Here is a 20,339-nt window from a genome sequence, read left to right as displayed (position 1 = left end):
TACAATCCTAAAATTCTAGGAAAACTTGCACAGTGCTTCTGAAGCTGAATGGAAAGAAAACATTCCTTTTATCAGTGTGCAGTTTATTTTTTTGAAAGGCTTAACAGAAATACATTATGTTTCAGAGATGGCTTGCAATTACATCCATGTAGATAAAATTCACAAGAAGCCTTCTGGTTTCTGTCAAGTAACCTGACCTTTGCACTGCACTCTGCTCTAAACCTGTATGTAAATGTACCCAAGAAAATAATAAAGCTGGCGTATTTACAAGATTTTCATGCGTAAAAAGACCTGGTACTCGCCTTATCTGCAGCCCTGATTCTAATCATAGAACCACTTTACATCACAGACCCCTTGCATTCTACCCATTGGTAGGAACTTCACTGTAGCTCACAGTAGCTCTACACAACAGGCCTGGTCCATGATGACCTTGTCAGCCTCATACAGCTCCATACTGCCATCCCCCCTGGCTCAGGGTAGTGTCTGTCCTACCAACAGACTGTGGGTGAACTGCATGGGCTATTGCAACCCTGTTTCTCACGTGTCCTGTTTCAGGTCGTTGATGCACTCCTGCGGCACGTGGAAGATCACATAGGACTACCCAGAACAGCTGACCCGGACAATGCCACAAATATAGTATTCCATGCTCTTGCAGGCATGTCCAATGTGATTGGTGAATTGGACTGCACACACGTGGAGTTGGTGGCCAGGCATACCGTTGAGGCAGTGTACAGGAACAGAAAACTGTACCACTGACTCAATGTGCAGATGGTGTGTAATGCCCGCCACCTCATCACCCACTGCTGTGCATGATTCCTGGGTTCAAAGCACGATTCCATGGTGCTGCGGAACTCCACAATGCCAAGGTATATGGCACGTCACAGCGGACAGCATACCTGGCTGTTGGGTGAGTGTATTTAGTAAAGCATGTGCACTGTTGAATGTAGGGGTGGTCAACACCTATCTGCAGTGCATATGTGCAATGCAATGTCCAAAACAGAAATAGCATGCCCGAGTTCAAGGCATTGACAGGCCTGTGTCAAATGGCAAAACAGATCATGGACATGCATAACAAAGTCAATGCTATACTGCAACATCAAATGCACTACATGTACCAGAATGCATCACAGGTCTGAAAATCCAGCGAAAACACACTCAGCCCAACCCACACCACCTGCAGCACAGACTAATCATTTTTGAAGTGCACATAAACATATGCATGTGACCTGAACCGCAAAATGTAGCCAGACATGTGTGAGATGACCATCATAGGATTAATGAATCAGAACTCATTAAGAACACACACCAGTCTCATTTGTGTGTGTGTCGTAGTGAAAGGGTCAGAGGTCAAGGTGGGTGTAAATGGTCCATGGAAAAGCGACTGCAAACCACACATCCACCACGCATATTGACAAGCGGCATTGGCTGGTTGGCAACCGTTAGGCTGTCATCACCTTTCCCATCCATACAATTCCCTGTATGGTATCCCTCTGTGAATATTTCTACATCCATCATATTTCCAGATTCATTGATGCTGTGGAACCACTCCCATGCAGCACATCATGTACATCAAAACGCAAGTACGCCTTCAAACATGTACTGAACCCCAAATTAAAAATGAATATTTTTTTAACGCAAGTAAACTTTCTTACCTTTGTCAGCTCTTGTCTACCAGGTCTGCGGCCCCTGGAAGGGCCTGCCATGTCGGGCACACTGGCTGTGTCAGGCTGAATACTATTTTGCAGGCCCAGAAACATGCCACCTGGTAATGGCACTGGCACACTTACACCCGGACAAGCCACATTTGCTTTTTGAATGTGTCATTACATTGGCATTGCTGACTGCAGACATAAATCTCTAAGATCACCCAAATTCCACACAAAATTATCCATACAATGCACGGACATCCATTCCCACTGACAACGCGCATGTTAACATGCCCAACTGTGACATATGCTACGTCTTCAGCAATTTGAAAATGTGCATTGCTTAGTGAACACTATACAGACTACGCCAATATGATATAGGCCCAACAATGACCTTTTCCCCTTTCTGTCACTCCTGTGCAGGTGATGTTGGATACCCCTTCATGCCATGGCTGATGACCCCCGTGAGGTAACCACAGAACCAGCATGAGCAGCGATACAAGCGTGATCACATCAGGACTCGTTGTACCATTGAGCAGACATTTGGCCTGTTAAAGGCAAGGTTCTGCTGCCTGAGCAGATTGTGGGGGGGCACTTATATACAGCCCTGTGAAGGTGGGCAAGATAGTCCTGGCCTGTGCCATGCTGCACAACATGTGTATCAGCAGCAACATCCCACTGCCTCCCAACATGGACATGCACCCACCAGAGGCGGAGGAGGATGACAGTGATGATGATATGCCAATTGCACATCGCAGGGATGTACTGACTCACCACTATTTTTGATCACTTTACACATGCACCTGGCAAAGGCCAGCTAACGCACTGGGCAATGCTCAGTAAATAAATCACTCACTTACACTAAAAAAGCAATGTCCAGTCATGATTTCAATGCCACACCAACATAATGTGTATAATGGAATGATTAACAAATATGGAGATACTGTAAGCGACATCAATTCAACACTACAGCTAAGTCAATGCCTAGTCTGGGATGCTGATGGAAGCCCCTATTGATGTATTTTTATGTCCAGTTTGTTTACTCTGGATGACAACCCTTATATAACACCCCTCTCTCAGAATCCCCCTGACCCCGCTGAGCCAAGAAGTAGGTTTGTTTTGCAAATTTAAAAGGTTTATTTGAAAATTAAACAATATATATCTATCACACTTTTATAGTAAATTAATATTTGATAGCACACTTGTGAGGATGATAGTGATCAACAATGGATAATGTTACAGTGGTACACTCTTTTTGATGGCTTAGAAGTGATATAGAGAGGATAAAGTAGCTGAGAATGCTTTTATTGCTTCAAGGACAATGCAATGATGAATGAAAATGCAGTACAGAAAATAAACTTGATATGACTTCAACAAAAGACAATGTAATCACTTTTCTTTGACAATTCATCCCCCCTTTATGCAAGGTAAGGAGATGGAAGGTAAGCACACAGTTCTCAGGAATGCAATCAAATATAATTCAGTTTCCCCCTAGCAAGCTTAGAGGAAAACAGGTAGGAGTTTTAAAAACAGGCAAGATACTTTGATGTGGTTGCAATTAAGTGAAAAATATGCTAAAAAGGCTTTTAATTCCCTATAGGGGGTTCAGGGTAGTTGATCGATACTTTGAATCGGTTCAGGCCAGCCCTATCAATGATTCAGGGATGGTTATTAGGTTGAAAACAGATTTCAGGGATGGAAGCAAAAACAAATATTTTTACCCGTGGCTAAAATGAAGCAAAATGTCAAATCGCGACAATTTAATTGCCTGCGTCGAGCGCAATTATAGAGGCACTATAAGGAGTAGGAAGTCAGTTCTAGGTTCGTTGGAAAGCCTAGAATCTTAGCTTTAAGATGAATCTCGTTCCTAGCACAAACGGTTCTGGAGATAAGGCCGATTTAGTAAAGGTAGTTTTTCAGATTTGAAAATGTTAAAGCTCAGAATGACAGATGACAGTTTTCAGTTTTAAAAATGACAGAATGACACGATTTTAGGAGGCAGTTCTAATAGGCTAAAATAGTTTGGATTAGATTATTGTAAACTAAGAGATTGGTTTTGGCACAGTGCTAGCTGGGTACTCACACTAGATTTTGGACAGGAATGCGACTTCGTCACGGATCGGGTCAACCGGTTGGACGGGACTCCTGGCGGTTCTCTCGCCACGGACGATCTCTGCCTGGTTCTGCTCACAGCAATCTGGGTCAGCTCTGCTAGCGGCACTGCACAGCGGTCTGGTCTCTGGTTCTGCTCTCAGCACTGCACAGTTCTGGTCTCTCTGGATTTCTGGTCTCTCTGGATCTCTGGTCTCTGGAGATTGATGGATTTGAAGTCTGGAGTCTCCCGGCAAAGGCGTCCCGCAAGAAAGTGGAAAGTGAATGTCCTGTCTGGCTTCCAGTGGCTCTTTTTATGTGTTTAGAAAGTGGGTGGGTCGGCTAATTCTGCATGCCCAACCCTCTCAACTTATCATTGGCCAGTTCCTCCTCTCTTCCTTGATTGGGGGAACTGGGTTGTGAGTCAGAGTGATGAGTTAGGTTTATAGTCAGAGGATCTTCCCCTTGTCAAATTGCACACAAATCTATTTCTGACCCAAATACATATTTATCTATGTACCATTTTTCTAATATTATAGGTCCAGTTAACATATTTTCTGTAGCACCAAACCATCCGATCCCTGTCTTTGTACGATGTTGTGTCCACTTATGACAGAATTCTCCCCTTTTCATCCAGATAACGACCTCTAGGGTTTCAGATGATAAAGTGTCAGATTTTTAACATGCATACATTTGGAGTAACAACCTTTTTTCAGCTACTATCCCCAAGAACATACCACAGGGTCCTAACACCTCTTAAAATGTGCACAGAAAAATCACAAGAATGATGATGTTACTTATATGATTTTTACAAGTCCGCACTATGAATTATCCATCTTTTAAAAATCATGCTCTGGCCCCAAAGGGGTGTGGTTTTCCAAAGCACATGGTGGAATTTCTGGTTTATCCACTTCCCCCAAGCTCAGCTTGCTCTAACAGGCACTGCCCCTCCCAGTTTCTCCCAAAAGGAAGCCATTTTACGACCCCCCCAATATAACATTTGCCTGAGCCAGGGACAGTGCTTTGTTTAGTTTCCTGTAGTCCCCAGGTGCCACTCCCCTAATTCAATCAGAGAGGTGTCATCTCCTTTTGGCAGGGGCAGCAGGATGCAGCCAGGCCTGGGAACACAGCTGCTGAATCCTCTCCTGTCGGGGGTAGTTGCCGGGCAGAATTCACTCTCTTCAAGCCAGGCTTCAGCTAAATGTCACTTTAGTTCCCAGTTTTCTACATTCAAATCAAACTGACAATTTTTGCACATGCAGCTAGAATGCTGATTCTAAGTTCAAAACTATGACATTTAACAGTTGCAACCTATGTTACACTCAAAAGTAGGTCACTCATTTATTTTAAACATTTCGATTTTAGTGGCTTTCTGTCCATTTAACTTAAGCTGCTGACATCCACAGCTCAGCCAGTTTTGTTATAAACATTGTTTTGGGCTCTTCATCTTTCCAGATTTTGTATGCATACAAAAATACATTCTGCCAAATGTCTGCTGGTGTTCATTGAGATTTTTGAATATCTTGTGATGTTTAAAATAGGCATTTTTAGCTTGCATTCAGGGAAAAAAAAGGTGATTTTAAAGCGCTTTTAAGCTATCAGGCACTGCTGTTTTTCCTTTGGCACACACTCCACTCATGGCACCCCTGGCCCATCATGCTTGCACTGGTGGGTGGCAGGTCAGGGGACCATTTTGGTGTGCGCACAACTGCACGGTTCTCTAGGATTCTGGTGCACATGTGGGCTTTTCCGCCCTCTTGGATTTCCTGAGCCCACAGCACCAAACGTTGCAGCATAATAACTTGAACGTGGGCCAAGACACCCAACAATACAATAAATGCAAAAACTATCCTTCCCCACTGCCCCTCCCCAACTATCCCTCCACAACTCCTGTAATGTTCTGCAAGTACTCCTTGCACAAGTCGCATACAGGGCACATGTCTGTTCTGGGCCTTTTTACGTCCCCTTTTTGGGTCTGGTTTACGACTGTGTGCTGAGCTAGACAGCCGTATTGAATGCCACCTTGAGCTGATGTGCACAGAGCTATCAGGCATTGAACTGGTGGATTGTTCTGTGGGCCCTCTGTCTAGGAATGCCTGAAGGAACATAGCCATTGTCTCAGCAATTGATGACATCACACTGTTGCCATCCCGTTCCCTCCTGGACATCTGAGCTATGGCTCTCGTACAACAGCCAAGTGCCCGAGCATTCTGACGCCCACTAGCCTGGACACTCTCCCGCATCAACTGCGCCTCCTGGAGGTGCTGCTGCACCAGGGAAGTCAAAGCATTCTGGCCCACCTATGTGCGCTGCAGTCTGCCATCCATTTTCCTCACACTGGGGAAGGGTGGGCATTGTGGGCTCATTGGCTCCATAGGGCTGAATACCAATGGCTCATAGGTGCTGTGGTCGGTGGTCTCCCCAGTGTCCACTCCACTGTCATCTTCACTGGACAGATGTGCACCTGCATGTGGCTGCGCTGGTGGTGATGTGCTGCAGCAGCTGGGACTACCTGGATGGGTGCAGCCGGGGTGACCGGTGCTGCCTGGATGGATGCAGCAGGGGTGACTGGTGCTACCTGAATGGGTGCAAATGTGGTGACTGGTGCTGGCTGGATGGGTGCACCTGGGGTGACCGATGCTGCCTTAACGGGTGCAGCTGGGCTGATCGGTGTTGCCTGGATGGGTGCAGCCGGGATGTCCGGTGCTGCCTGTATGGGTGCAGCTGGAGTGGCAGTGGAAGTTGTGCCTGTTGAGACTGTGGTTTCCTGGCTGGAGATGGTGGTGCTGGTGGTCCGTGGTGTCGACAGCTGGTGCTCCTTGAGGTTCTTGTCTGGGCCTCTTCATTGTCAGATAATGTGCCCGAGGGAGTCAGAAAGGCAAGTTGTCAGTGGACAGTTGGATTGATGAGGCAGAGCTACATGCATTATCTTGGTTGTGGCTGTGCTGAGTCGGGGGCATTGTGGGACACATGGCATGGTGCACACATGCTTGTATCATGTGTACTGTACGGCTGGATGTGTGATGTTCGTACATCGTAGAGTAGTGCGCTGGGGATACTGTCGTGGTGTACTGCCAATTTCTGGGGATGGTGTTAGGTATGGGACCTTCACGCTTTGGGATGTTGGGCGGGGTGGGCTGTGGTATGGATGGGGTCAGCATGTGCCTGATGCCTGTAGCACTTACACGGATAGTTGAGAATGTATGCTTATGGGTCAGGCTGGCTGGGGCGAGGGAGTCACATGTTGCCTTTGTGTGTGACGCTGGTCATTTGTTGGTGGAGATGGGGCTTAGCACGGATGTGACTTGGTGCCAGGGGAAGCACGGCGGGCACACATGCATTAAGCTGTGGCAGGGTGATGTGTGTCTGTGTGGAAGCAGATGCATGTTTTGTTGGCAGTATAGGGTGCCTCTGCTGTGATCTAGGTGTATTAGTGATATGTGTCGTGTTTTGGGGGTCAGGGTGTATGTTCGTTTTTGAACCCATGTTGCTGGTCGCTTTTTGGGTGTCATGTAGGTTTTTTTTGGTATTGTGGACGATTCAATTGACATTCAGGTTATATATTTGTACAGCAGTGGGTGCAGCGTGAAAAGGGATGTTGGCATTACATTGGGGTTATGTGTATTCATCAGCCTCTTCAGGTCTCCGGACTCTGCAGCTCCGACCCCTTTAATGGCCTTGAGGTGCAGCACACTGCTAATTGTCTCCTCCCAGGGCAGCAGACATATTCGGGATGCACTCCGGCCACCTGTGGCCATGCCCTGTCTGCGTTGGGCTGAGAGGAGGTTGTGCAGCCTCAATCGCAGGTCGTCCCATTGCTTGTGCAGTCTCGCACTGTGTGGGGGGTTGTGCCGACTGCAGAGACCTTCTGAGCCACCTCCTCCCAGATGCTATTCTTGCGCAGCTGGGCCTGCCTGCGCTGGTCGTTGGAGAAGAGCTCTGCAGCATGCTGGACAATGGTGTCTGCTAGCATGTTCAACTCGGCCTCACTGAAGCGTGGCTTCTGCTTTCGGGTCTCACAGACTCTTGATGTCATGATCAAAGTTGAGTTTGTGTGGTGAGGAGGGGTGGATGTCACCTGTGCTTTTAGAATTGCAATGGATTATGTTTTTATAATGGCCGCTGGCTGATTTCCTGTTCCGGCGATCACTTTGTTTCTGGTCACAGTATTTGCGGGACCACTGTTGCCGATGCCGATGGCTCCCGGACCATGTTGCCAGATTCAGAGGCACCAGCACCGAGGAGGACGATGTTGGCATTTTGGGGAGGGGGGTTGATGGTGTTTCTGGTATGCCGGTACCGCCGTTTCCGGCATGCCAGAATGCGCATGCACGACAACACAGAAGCATCTGGAGATTCCAGCATCACGGGTTGACGGCAACGGTGGCACCGGCATGCCGGTAACTCGGATTTCTTACCGGCATACTTGTAATGAGACCCTTGACATGACTCTGGCAGTACAAGGAGGAGTTTGTGCTCTCATCAAATAGCAGTGCAATGTTTACGTATCAAGTATTGAACAGCAGATAGACGACCACGCGGCACACATCAGGGAACTTGCCCACATTCTCACAGACTACTCTATGGGTTGGTGGACAGCATTCATAAGCATGTTTGGTGGCTGGGGGTCACAAAGTGTCATAATCCTCCTGGCAGGCATACTCATATTGGTAATTGGTTGTTTCTTCTGTAGGCTGTGTTCAGCTTGGTGCACCAGCAGCATGAATAATATTACCACAATAGCTTTGCACACACTCCCTAATGCAGGTGTAGGGAGAGTGGATCACAACATTAGCCAAGAAGAATATCTTAGACTGACTAGGAATACAAAGTAATGATTAATATTGTAAAACTATAAAAGGGGGAATCTGTCAGGTGTGATTTTGGGGCTGATTCATGCAATTATTTGCGCCGAAAAATTGTGATTTCTGCTCCATTCTGCCCGCAAATCCCCATTTGTTAAACAGGGATTTGCGGGCAGAATGGCGCACAAATCCCCGTTTTTCGGCGCAAATAATCCCATGAATTAGCCCCTTTGTCTTTTAGCATTATAGCATGGTTCAGCCATTTTACCTTGCTTCTAAACTGGGAAAATACACTTACATCAGAAAAGGTGTTCACGCTCTCCATAGAACCCAGCACCTCCACAGACTTAATGGACCATGCCTGAAAAGAAATCTATATTGAATAGACAACATGTAGAACAATTGATGCTCAGTTAATTTTAAACATATGGTTAGTATTATCCGACTTGAGTTATATTATGTGACTAACCTATGGCAGCTGCAGTTTGCCAAAAATATAAGGAAAGGAACATCAAACCTTTAGACCCAAATCAGGAGAATAAGTTTTCCCGCATATTGGTATCCTTGGTGGGCATCCCAGCTGCTGAATACTTCTTTTGGTGAACACTTTATTTACAACCGCAGTACTACGAGTGGCTGTGATGAGAGGGTAATCCGACATGCCCTTATGAGGGAAGAGGATGAGGCAGGGTCTCCCGAGTGGAAAATGTAGATTTTTTTAAAAGGTTTCTATTTGAAGGAGACACCTGCTCACCGAGGGTGGCTGGCAGGCTCTCATGTGGGAGGACCTAACAGAGATCTCCGGGGGAAGAGGGGGAAGATTGAAACAAAATGCTGATTTAGTTTGCTTAAACCTGTGAGGACACGCAGGCATGCGAGTGGCTAAGGGCATCCTGGGATTTTTGCACCTTTCAGTTTCCTTATTTGAAATACTTGTTTTCTCTGAGGCATCCCTGCAAAGCATGGTTGGCATTGGGTTGGTCTTTCAAACCATCCAATCCAGGCACACCGTGTTTCAACAGGGACACCAGGATTCATCAACTCTGGCTTGCATCATGTCTCCTACATTTCATTGTATATCTTTGCTGTATTTATGTCGCCTGGGAGACATTCATCAAGATTCATTTCGTTTTTTCTTTTTTTTTTTACAATTCCATAAGTATTTTTTTCTAGCGCTGGAGGGTCTCCCGAGTTACAAGAAGTTTTTTGAATTTTTTCTTCATGTTCTCTGCCACCTTTCCATAGTTATTATCCTCCTGCAGGCCGCAGGAGGCACAAAGGGCTCCGTTTTCTCTTTGAAATATCTTTTATATGTGAGCGTAAAATGGCAAGCTTTAATACATTAAGCATAAAGTAGTGGCTTGGTTTTCTTCTTCGAGCCACCATGCGTCAGTATTATTTTCCATATACCTGGCAGTAGCAGAACATTTGCTCTTTACATATGGACTATTGGCTGAACTTCCTCCAAAAACGTCCTCCGATGGCCCCACTTCCTCTGGTGGCATGATACTTTATTAATGCATTTTCTTCCTTATTGAAGCCTCTCCACCAACGTCTGCGCATAAGCCTGTAGGGCTGGGACAGTGGCTTTCTGTTAAGGGAGTCCACCTTCCTGACTGGAACCTTTACACCAATCCTGGGTACAAACAGTAGTTTTAATTTAATTTGTACCTTCATCTCTTTTGGAAGTAGAGAAACTCATGGGGACTCGATTCTCTCTGTAGCCACGTAGGATGAAGCAGCTCGACAACCATAGTGGCAGCCTTCCTTCAAGCATCCCTATAATGCACAGCCAGAAAAACACATGCTGGGTGAAGAAAGGGCTTACTTTCGGTGGTTCCCTTTTCAACGAGGTGCCTGCACTGCATTGTCCACTGGAGCCGACAGCCTTCAGTTTTATTTATTTATTTATCTTGTTTTATTGTTTTAAGAGCTGACCTAGCGCAAGAGCAGGGGAACACTGTACAGAGTGTGGGTAGCCGGCACTTGGGCTGGCATCTTTTAATAATAGCGCAGTAGTGTGAGGTCTTTGCGTCGGTATGTGCGTCCATTGGAATTAGTCCTTTGTCAGGTTTTGTTGAAAGAGCCATGTTTTGAGAGATTTGCAAAAATGGAGAATTGTAGGGGCATTCCGAGCCAACACTGGGATCAAGTTCCAGAGGGTGCGTGCATGACAAGAGAAGGATTGTTTTTTTTGGGTCCTGTCTTTGCGAATGATTTGTGATTTGAGCCGGCTGTTCGATTTGCTACACGAAGAGCATGTGCAACCAGATATTTGGAGCTTTGCTGCCAGATGCGCTGTTGTGCTACTGGTGACTGCTTTGTAGTTAATACATGCAGTCTTGAACAGTATCCCGACTTAGAGTGGAAGCCAATGTAGTTGGCGTAGGATGGGGGTAATTCAGTCAAATTTCCATCCTTGACGTGCTGCAGCATGGTGGACTGCTTTGAGGGGAGCCAAGTAAGCAGCTGTGAGCCCTTTCAGGAGAACATTTGCCTCATTGATGTGCGAGTCCACAAGGACCTGCACTGCAGTCGGGAAGTCCTGTGTTAGGATGAAGGATTTGATTTTTCAACGGGTAGAGATTCTTAGCCAGGCTATTTTGGCTTTCTTGGCTATATACTCATTGAAGGACAGATTGCTGTCAATGGTGAAGCCTAAGGATTTTGCGTAGTCTGAGAGTTGTGGATCAAGTCCTTCAAGGCGCATATCATCGAGCGAGTATTGGACAATTTGTTTTTTAGCGAGCGCACCAATGAGGATGAATTCAGTCTTGGATGGGTTTAGTTTGAGGTAGGCTGTAGACATCTGTTAGGAAAGATTTCTTAATTGTGGGTAATTTTCCTTCCATGTGGCAACCCCTAAACTTTTTGCTGTTGTTTTCACCATGATCTAGACTTTGCCAGAGAAGTGCAGCCTTCTGCCGCACTCCTCTGGGCTTTCGCTCCATTCTTACGGGGAAACTGACATGCCCTTAAGACAGTCAGTACCGGGAAACGCTGTTTTCCGTAGTTTCTTTATCATGTTGCGGCTTTCGTGCAACATGACACAAGAGGGCACTGTAAGCTAAGTTACTGCTCTCTTGGGTCTCTAGCCTTCTACAGGCCCTAGATACTCTTTTTGGATTGTAACTGATCGGTGCAAGTGAATCACGGATGGGAATGGTGGCAGCGATCGTTTCTTGTGTTTTGAGCTCCTTTTGGCGTTTTAAGCGTGTTTCTCGCGCTTAGCCCAAAATGGTGGCCTGGCTCCCAAAATGGCCAGACCACGAGGCTCCTTTGTCCTGTCCGCTGACCGTCTTGCTCCCTTCACCTTCCCCAGGTCGAGCCGACCCGGGGCCTTCCTTATTTGGGCATGTACTTTCCTTTCCTTGACTTTTCATGTCTTTTGCTGAGGACGCCGGTGATGAGGACTGATTAAATAGGTGGTGGGTGGAGCAACTGAGTGGCAGGGCCTGGTCACGGTACCAGCAGCCTACTCAATGCTGTCTGCCTGGAGCTTTGCCGACAGTTCTTAAGTAGATGCCTGGAAGGCGCGAAAACTGGAGGTTGTTGGAGAAGCTGAGTGGCAGGGCCTGGTCATGTGACCAGCAGCCTACTCAATGCTGTCTGCCTGGAGCTGGTCTACAGTCCATTGTATTTCTTACTTTCCCCACATATACTCCTCCTCTCCCTCACAGGAATCGCATTGAGCAGCCAAAGCTCACAAGTTAATCAGGCCTTTCCTCAAGGAGCTATAACTGTTTTCCGCAGATTATGCTGCTTGGGGTGTAATGAAGAGTATAATGCTGTAAGTTAGTAAGTTTCTAGTTTGTTTCCAATTGTTTTCTTTTTTGTATGAACCTCGGGCTCAGGCTTCAGCTCTCCAAACAGGCGATGACAGCATCTCCATGTTGTGTCTTAGTCTCTTCACTTCTGTTTTTGCCGTACACCACTTGTAGGGTAGAGGGCACTATTGCTCCAAACCTAGCTCAACATCACCAGGCCCTGTTCTCATAAGATTTGTCCTTTACAGCTGCAGCACTAATCTAATAATCAGGAACCAACATTCCATTCCCAGCTGCCCAGCCTGGCAAATTTAACTCCTATATGCGCTGCGTGTCTCCCTTCTTCCTTAACCTTGCCTGTCTGATCATTCAATGGAAGGAGGATCCATACACTCTAAATGGACAGAGCAAAAGCTCAAAAAGACAGCCTAATTATCTAACCAGCAGAAGCTGCAACTTCTAACGGGGCCTAATCCAACATAGCAGAACTCTTGCTACCGCAGCACACAGCCCTCATGTTACCAAAGCACAACATTTACCCTATCTCGCTGCTGGACACTTCAACTACCTTTTTACCAGCTACCAAAAGATACGCTAGATATAGAATAAAACAACATATCCTTAATATAACTAAAGGACAACATAAGTCACTATTGCTAGCTACAAAACTAATAACCAACGCCTTGCCTCTAACCTCATAATAAGCAACGTTATTACATTGTTGCTCCTTCTTTCATTGTGTACGACTCTGTAATGCTCTGTGAAGTGTGTCAAAGCTAACTTCAAATAACACGTGTGCAGAACTGCCAAACCAAACAACAAAATACTGACACTAAATGACCAGCTCCCTCTGCTGATACAGTTTACGCAGCCTAAACCTCTTTCCACAATTGGGTCATTGCACTTGGATCCCAACACACTTGCAGATATTAGCTGAGGGGATGGAGTCACTTAAGTTGTTCACTGCACTAGCTGACAACACTGCAACAAAACCGCCATTAGATAATTTTATTAGCCCTGACTAACGTATTGTTTATGTTATGATCCACTGAAAACGACTTAACTGCAAAGTGAAGGAAACACAAGGCCCAGTGTGGGCTCCCCTGGGTGCCCTGCCTGTTGATGTTATTTGTGTATTTTAGCTTTGTAGGCACTGCCCATTCTTGACCTGCCAGCAAATAGGACTACCTTTTATCTAAATGATCGCATTCAATTAGAGTGATCTAATCACGTCTGTGGCTCTGTGTTTAGTACTAGACGTGAAATGTAAACACCAGCGTCATTAATTAATGTTCAGTAGCAGGAAAGCACATGGCGCTGTCCCAAAGGGGCTTGAAGCGCCAAGGGATAACAGGGCGGAGGGGCCGAGCCACCCCGCCCAGCCTGCCACCTCCATAGGGAGGCACAGGTAGGAAAAGGAAGTGGGGCCATATACTAGGGCCTCTATATAGGGTACCTGTGCAGCGGGAGAGGCCTGTTTGCATGACCGTTCCCTCTGCAGCAGGATCAGCATTGTCCTGTGTGGCAGTGTTTGGTGAGAAGCAGATTGGGAACGAACAGGGATGGGTGCTTCACCAGGCATCCAGCTTTGGCGCCCCCTCCCCTCCAGGAAGAACTCACCTCCAATTTACGGTGTAACAATGCTGCACGGCTCACCCACGCTGCCCCACAAGATCATTTTCTGCGTGCACCTCTTGGCACGAGATTCCAGGCTGGTACGGGCCAGACCGCGGGAAGTGGTTCCTGCATTGGGCTCGGAAGGAGGGCGGCAGTAGTGCAGTGGTCTCCACAGATGCCTCCATCCTCTGGGGGCAGTGAGGGGAGCAGTGTGCAGGCGGGCAGCGATCGTGACATGCTGGGGGTGCCCAGTGCAATCACTGAGTGCCCCAGTGAGTTCTCCATCCTCCGCTGCCAGCGGCACATCTATGTTTTTGAGAAGAAGTCCAGGAGAGGCAGGTTAGGGGAGCAGCGGCGCAACAGCAGTGAAGGGGGCAGGAATGGCAACAAAAGAAGCATGTGTCCATGTTAGGATGCATTAGAGGAAAGGCCACAGCAATGTGGCCGAAGCACAGCGGCCATCTTAAGTGAGGAAAAGGATGTGGCCTACAACGCAGGGGGAAGAGAAATAAAAGTAGGACCCTACCACATGCCTCATCTGCTTAATCACTCATCTGCCTCGTCACAATACTTTGGGGAAAAGAATAAATAAAAAAATCAACACGTGCATGCATGAAGACTGAGAGGAACTGCAAGCAACAGACACAAAGGCCCCAGCATACAGGGGCGGCAGAAGTAGAAGGACCGTGCTTAGAGGGGAGTGAGCAGCAGTCTTTTTTGGGGGAACCAGGCAAGAATTGTGCACAGGAAATCGCTCAATAAAAATCAAAGAAGCGAAGGGAAAATGGAAAGTCCGGAAGAGATGGCAGACCTAGTAAGGATAATCGGAGCAGCCGCAAAGGACAGAGGCGTGGATTGGCTTATAGTGCAAGCAACAGTGAAGAAAGAGAAAGAGACCTTTGTAGTGCTGGAAGATACTGAGGGCGAGGATTATGTGCCAGACACCCTCCTGGAGAGTAGGCAGCTAGAGCCCAAGGAGAAGGGAAGGAAGACATTGGGGGAGTATTCTGACGCGCCGGAGAGAATGGACGCAGCGCTAAAAAAGAAAGGCATGGAAGAGGAGAGCAACGCACCAGCATCCAAGAGACCACAAAGATCCACGAAGACATTGTGCAAAGGCGTCAGAAAATAATGGGGAGACAGACGCGCTGAAGCAGAAGCAGCAGGCGAACGCTAGGGCTAAGAAGCCACTAGGGGCCTTAACGGCGGCAGTAGACCAAGACGCATTTGGTGAGAGTATCCCAAAAATGATAGAGATGCATGTAGAGAGAGCTGTGAGGGGTTTGCAGGACAAAAGGCAGTTTGATAATGCAAATAATTGCAGGGATAATTGTGAGTTGCAGGCCAGGGTGAATGTGGAGAGGAGCACAAACGCAGTGCTGGGGGAGCAAGCAGGCCCGCCATAGGGGAAACAATGCCGCCATGGGGGGCAGGGAGGTGCAGGCGAAGAGCCCAGCAACACCTACTCAGATGCCGCTGGGGGGGTGCAACTCCAGACCTAAACAAGGGTGAACAGGGGATGACAGTGGAAGCTGGTCCCCTACCTGTGGGCTCAAAAAAAGGGGAAACCAGGGGGCAGAAAGGCTAGTAGACCCACTCGCTTAAGCGGTGGGGGTCTGGAGAGGCCAAAGGTATACACCCATGACTACAAGGGCAGTGGGCCTAGTATGGCACGTGCCACTAGAGGTCAAGGAACAAATATGGATCAAGGTGTGCATCGACATATTTACTTTGCTAGAGCAGGTGGGGCTGGACATAGAAAAAGAGGCCAAGAAGGAGGACGACAGGAGGGATAGCAGGAAGAGATTAAGAAAGGAGGGGAACATCATGAATTGGCTATACGCCCTCAGGAGGTACACCTCCATCATGGTGGAAAAGTTCCCGGGGGATGCAGCCGCGCTAATCACATACGAGCAATGCGTCCATGAAGCCCATGAACAGTATGGGGGTGAAGCCTGGCTCGAGTACGATGAGGGGTTCAGATTGAAGATGGTGTTTCCAAGCATGAACTGGGATGACGAAGATGTGTCAGGGTACACCCATAAAATGAGAGCTAGCAATGGGCACAATGTCTTGCCAGTGGGGACCAGCGGCCAGACAGGAGCCAATACCCAGATTGGGGGTATGAGAGGTATCAGAATGACGAGAGGGGAAGGTGCCCCCCTTAGGGCGGGGTGGTGCCTGGCCTAGGGACAACGGATCGGGGAGGGGCACCTCCTGCTGGAAATTCAAAAAAAGGAGAGCCAAGTGCAAGTTCAGGCACGTGTGCAGCATATCCGGTGGAGACCACACAGCTGCCCATTGTAGAAGTAAGGAGCAACACATCCCCAAGCAGAGGGAGCAAGCGATGGAGAAGGGAGGTGGAACTTAGGGTGAGGGAAACAGCCCCAACCGATTTCTTACTCGGGACACAGTGCCCTCTGACGGGTTCCTTTTATAACGGGGGATCATCTGGGATGCTCTTGAGGGGCGGCCTTAGGGAGGATGACGTAGAGCAGCAGGGGAAGGAGGAACCAAGCCGGCTAGGGGGCAAAGACGGATCAAAGAAAAATGGGGCAGTGGGTCAAGGGGAGTGAAGGAAGAGGTCCTTTGGTTAGGCCAACTCCCATTTTGTTTAGTAAGGAAGAAATGAGATGATGGGCATTGAGCAAGGCTTTGGAAGCTTGCGAGTTGTCGTGGTCAGAAATTACTCTTAGGGTGAGGGGAGGGAAGCTCAGTCCACCTGTGGTCCCTAGGAGCGCCTCGGTACTACGAGAAGGAGGGGTTCCCCTGTCAGGTATGGGTTGGTACTTGTTTTTCGGTGCTGGGTGGACACCAGGAGAAGGCGAAACTGAGAATAGGAGGGCAGTTTTTTCGCCATGAGTAGGGGCATCAAAGTGGCGGAAACCCCTTTTTGCTGTGGCGGTGCCTCAGGCAATCAAGCAGTGCCTAAACTAACCTCCCGAGGGAGGTTTAAAAGAACCAAGGGTCACTGGCCCCCGGTAGCTTAACACAGCGAGGCACTGCACGGTAAAAAGAGAAGGGGCACCCCTGTGGTCGTCAGCTTCCAACTTGGGCTGGTGGAAAAGAAAAGCATAGCGGCACTCCCGGAACCCCTCAGCGGCACCGGCCAATGTGTTTTTCCCAAACCGAAAGGCCTACGTATGCTGGAAAGGAATGGATAAGTAAAAGAGCTGACTGTAAATATATGAAGGAAGAGAGAAAGGTGAAAGGGGGAGTGCCAAGGAATGCGTAAACGGATCGTCTGGGATTGTAGTAATGTATTGAAGATGTTATTGTTTGGTGGGAAGTCATAGTGTGAAATAGTTAAAATAAACTGCATCCTTGTTATGCCACAAAGGAGGAAAAGCTGGTCTGGCCTCAGTTATTTAGCCAAGGTGGGCTACAACGGGAGGTTATGTATCTTGCCAGGTGGGGGGTGAGCATTACCTGACTGCCCATGTTAGCACATGACGACACCCCAAATGGGCTTGAAGAGCCAAGGCATGAAAGGGCGGAGCGACCAAGCCCCCCATCCCCACCTGCCGCCTCCGTAGGGAGACACAGGCAGGAAAAGAAAGTGGGGCCATATGCTATGTGCCCTATATAGGGTACCTGTGCAGGGGGAGCGGCTTTTTTTCACGTCTGCTTAGCCTGCAGCAGGACCAGCATTGTCCCACCAAACCCACAGTAACATGTAATTTTCTTTACAGGTTGTCTAATGATCGAAGACAGTAACTCGGGTGATCGATCAGTGCCTAAACTTACCTCCTTTTGGAGGTATAAAAGGACGAATGGTCACCGGCCCCCCGGTAGCCTAACACAGCGAGGGGCTGCATGATAAAAAGAGGAGGGGCAGCCCCGTGGTCGTCAGCTTCCAGCTTGGGCTGGTGGAAAAGAACAGCATAACGGCACTCCCTGCAGCCCATCAGTGGCGCCGGCCAATGTGTTTTGCCCAGACCAGACCGAGAGGCTCTGGGAGGTTCGGGGAGTTGTGGCCTAAGTATGCTGGCAAGGAATGGATAAGTAAAAGAGAGCTGACTGTAAATAAATGAAGGAACAGAAGAAGGTGAAAAGGGGTGTGCCAAGGAACTCATAAACGGAAGGGTTTTGCTGATCGTCTGGGATTGTAGTAATGTATTGCTTGGTGTGAAGAGATAGTGTAAAATGTTTAAAATAAACTGCAGCCTTATTATGCCACAGGGAAGAAAAGCTTGTCTGGATCAATTATTTAGCCAAGGTGGGCTACAACGGGCGGTAATGTATCTTGCTAGGTGGGGTGCGAGCAGTACCCGACTGGCCATGTTAAGCGGCTGACTTCTTAGTTATAATCTGAGTCACTGAACCATGAAGGGTCAGGTGAGAGGAATTCAAGATCTGAAAGAAACTCGAGCCAGCAGTCTTAATGCCATTTGTTAGCTTGTTTTCTTCTCTTTTCATTCCTTTTTTTCACCAAGGGTCACCCCTCTCACTACAGAGCATGATACTGTCACGCAATTTAACCCCTTAAGTGCCAGGCTATTATGCAAGTCTATGCAAAAAAGTCACTCTGAAATGCTTAATGTTACAGCCGCTACGTAACAGCTCTTGGGGATGTTCGCCAGTTGATCAGGCTCTCACTCTCTGCTTGTGCTTCGTCCACTCTACCACCTCAACACTCCCAGGAGGGTGGTGACAGAAACTAAGTTGGGTTACAAACAAGGCATTGGACAGGCCTCTGCAGCCCAGAGGGGGCTGCCACAGGGCACCACCCCTGAGGGCTCCCTTTCCTGTGAGCTCTGCCTCTTAGGCTGATAATTTGTTTTTCTAAAGTAGTGGCCAGTTCCACTTCCCCCTGTTGCCAGGGGTACAGAGCACTGGCAGGCAGGTGTGACAAATTCTGGGCATAATCTCTCGTGTCCTGACAGGGTGACCCTGCAGGGGAATGTTCCATCTCACGGCCAGGGATGTCATTTCACCAAAATGCCAAGGGTAGAGGAAGTGACATCACATGACCCTTCACCTCTGATGACATCACAGGAAGTATTGTCATTTGACCCCACTCCAAAGTGACATCACAGGAAGCGACGGAACACAACCCTTTACCCCTTGCCAAAACAGGAAGAGGCATCCCATAGCATTGTTTCTAAGTACACTATGAAAAATATGGTTAAAATATCACTATAACGTGATAAACATTTCATACAAGAATGGATCACCATATGTATCGGTAGAAAAAAACATGCTATGACTGCAACTTGTGAAAAGCAAAATACATAGTCTGAAATCAATGCTTATTCTACTCTAAATGCTTTTTGGAGGATTTTGTCTGCATTGTGAATTTGAGGTGTTTAAGAACAGACTAAGAACAGACTAAGGGCCTCATTCCGAGTCATGACCGGCTTAATTCGGCTTGCTCCTGTTGATGTCCCCAATAATGCCATGTCCCCCATAATGCCATTTCGAATGTCATTGTGAATCCCTTCCCTTATATGTGTTCATGGGCTTTGGAACAGGAGCGTGCCGAATTAAGCCGGTCATGACTTCCCAAATGTGCTAAATTTCAGGGGTTTTGTTGCAATAGATTTTTTTCAGTGAATTTCAAGGCTTTTGTGATACCATAATCTTTTTCCGCGCCTTCCGCCGCGCCCACTGTATATTTTACAACATTAGCAAACTACTAGCCATGGCCGGAGACGGCATACGGTTTTGCCCACTGTATATTTTACAACACTACAAAGCCAGTAGCCATGTCCTTGGGCCAAGTCCACTGTATATTTTACAGTACCAGGCCACTAGTCATTGCCTTCGGCCGTGCCCACCTTATACTTTACAACACGGCCATGGCCATTTGTAATGGGCGCACTAGCCAGGGCCGAAGACGTGCCTACTATATATTATATGCACTAACCACGGCTATATTATATCCACTAGCCATGGTGATGATGACATCACTAATTACAAATTGAAGGAGAACACTGATGACATCACACATTGCATCACTGATGAAATCACTGGTGACAACACTAATTACATTGTATATAACAGATTACATCAATAATGGCATTAGACATAACATCATTAATAAGTTAGCTCATAAAAAAGTTTGATTTTCTTAATACAAATTTAGACCATGGACTTGGCCAAAACGAAGGCTGTGGTCACAGCCCATCACCTAACATCATAGCTAGTGGTCAGTTAGTGTTGCAAAATGCCAATGTGCATGGTTATTAGCCTGTCACTCTTTTCAAATATACAGTTGGCAACATTGAAAGCTACAGCCAGTGGGCATGGCTAAAGGCCTTAGCTAGTGCCCATTAATATGTTAGAATATACAGTCGGCACAGCCAAAGGCTGTGGCCACTGGATAGTATTGTGTTGAAGACCAGGACTAGTGACTTGTTAGTGCATATAATATACAGAGGGCATGGCCGAAGGCCGTAGCTAGTGGCCTT

This window comes from Ambystoma mexicanum, chromosome 2q (genome assembly GCF_040938575.1).
Source record: "Ambystoma mexicanum isolate Mex_15411 chromosome 2q, UKY_AmexF1_1, whole genome shotgun sequence".
Taxonomy (NCBI): Eukaryota; Metazoa; Chordata; class Amphibia; order Caudata; family Ambystomatidae; genus Ambystoma; species Ambystoma mexicanum.
The sequence above is the reverse complement of the archived record's forward strand: the minus strand, read 5'-3'. Positions refer to the sequence as shown.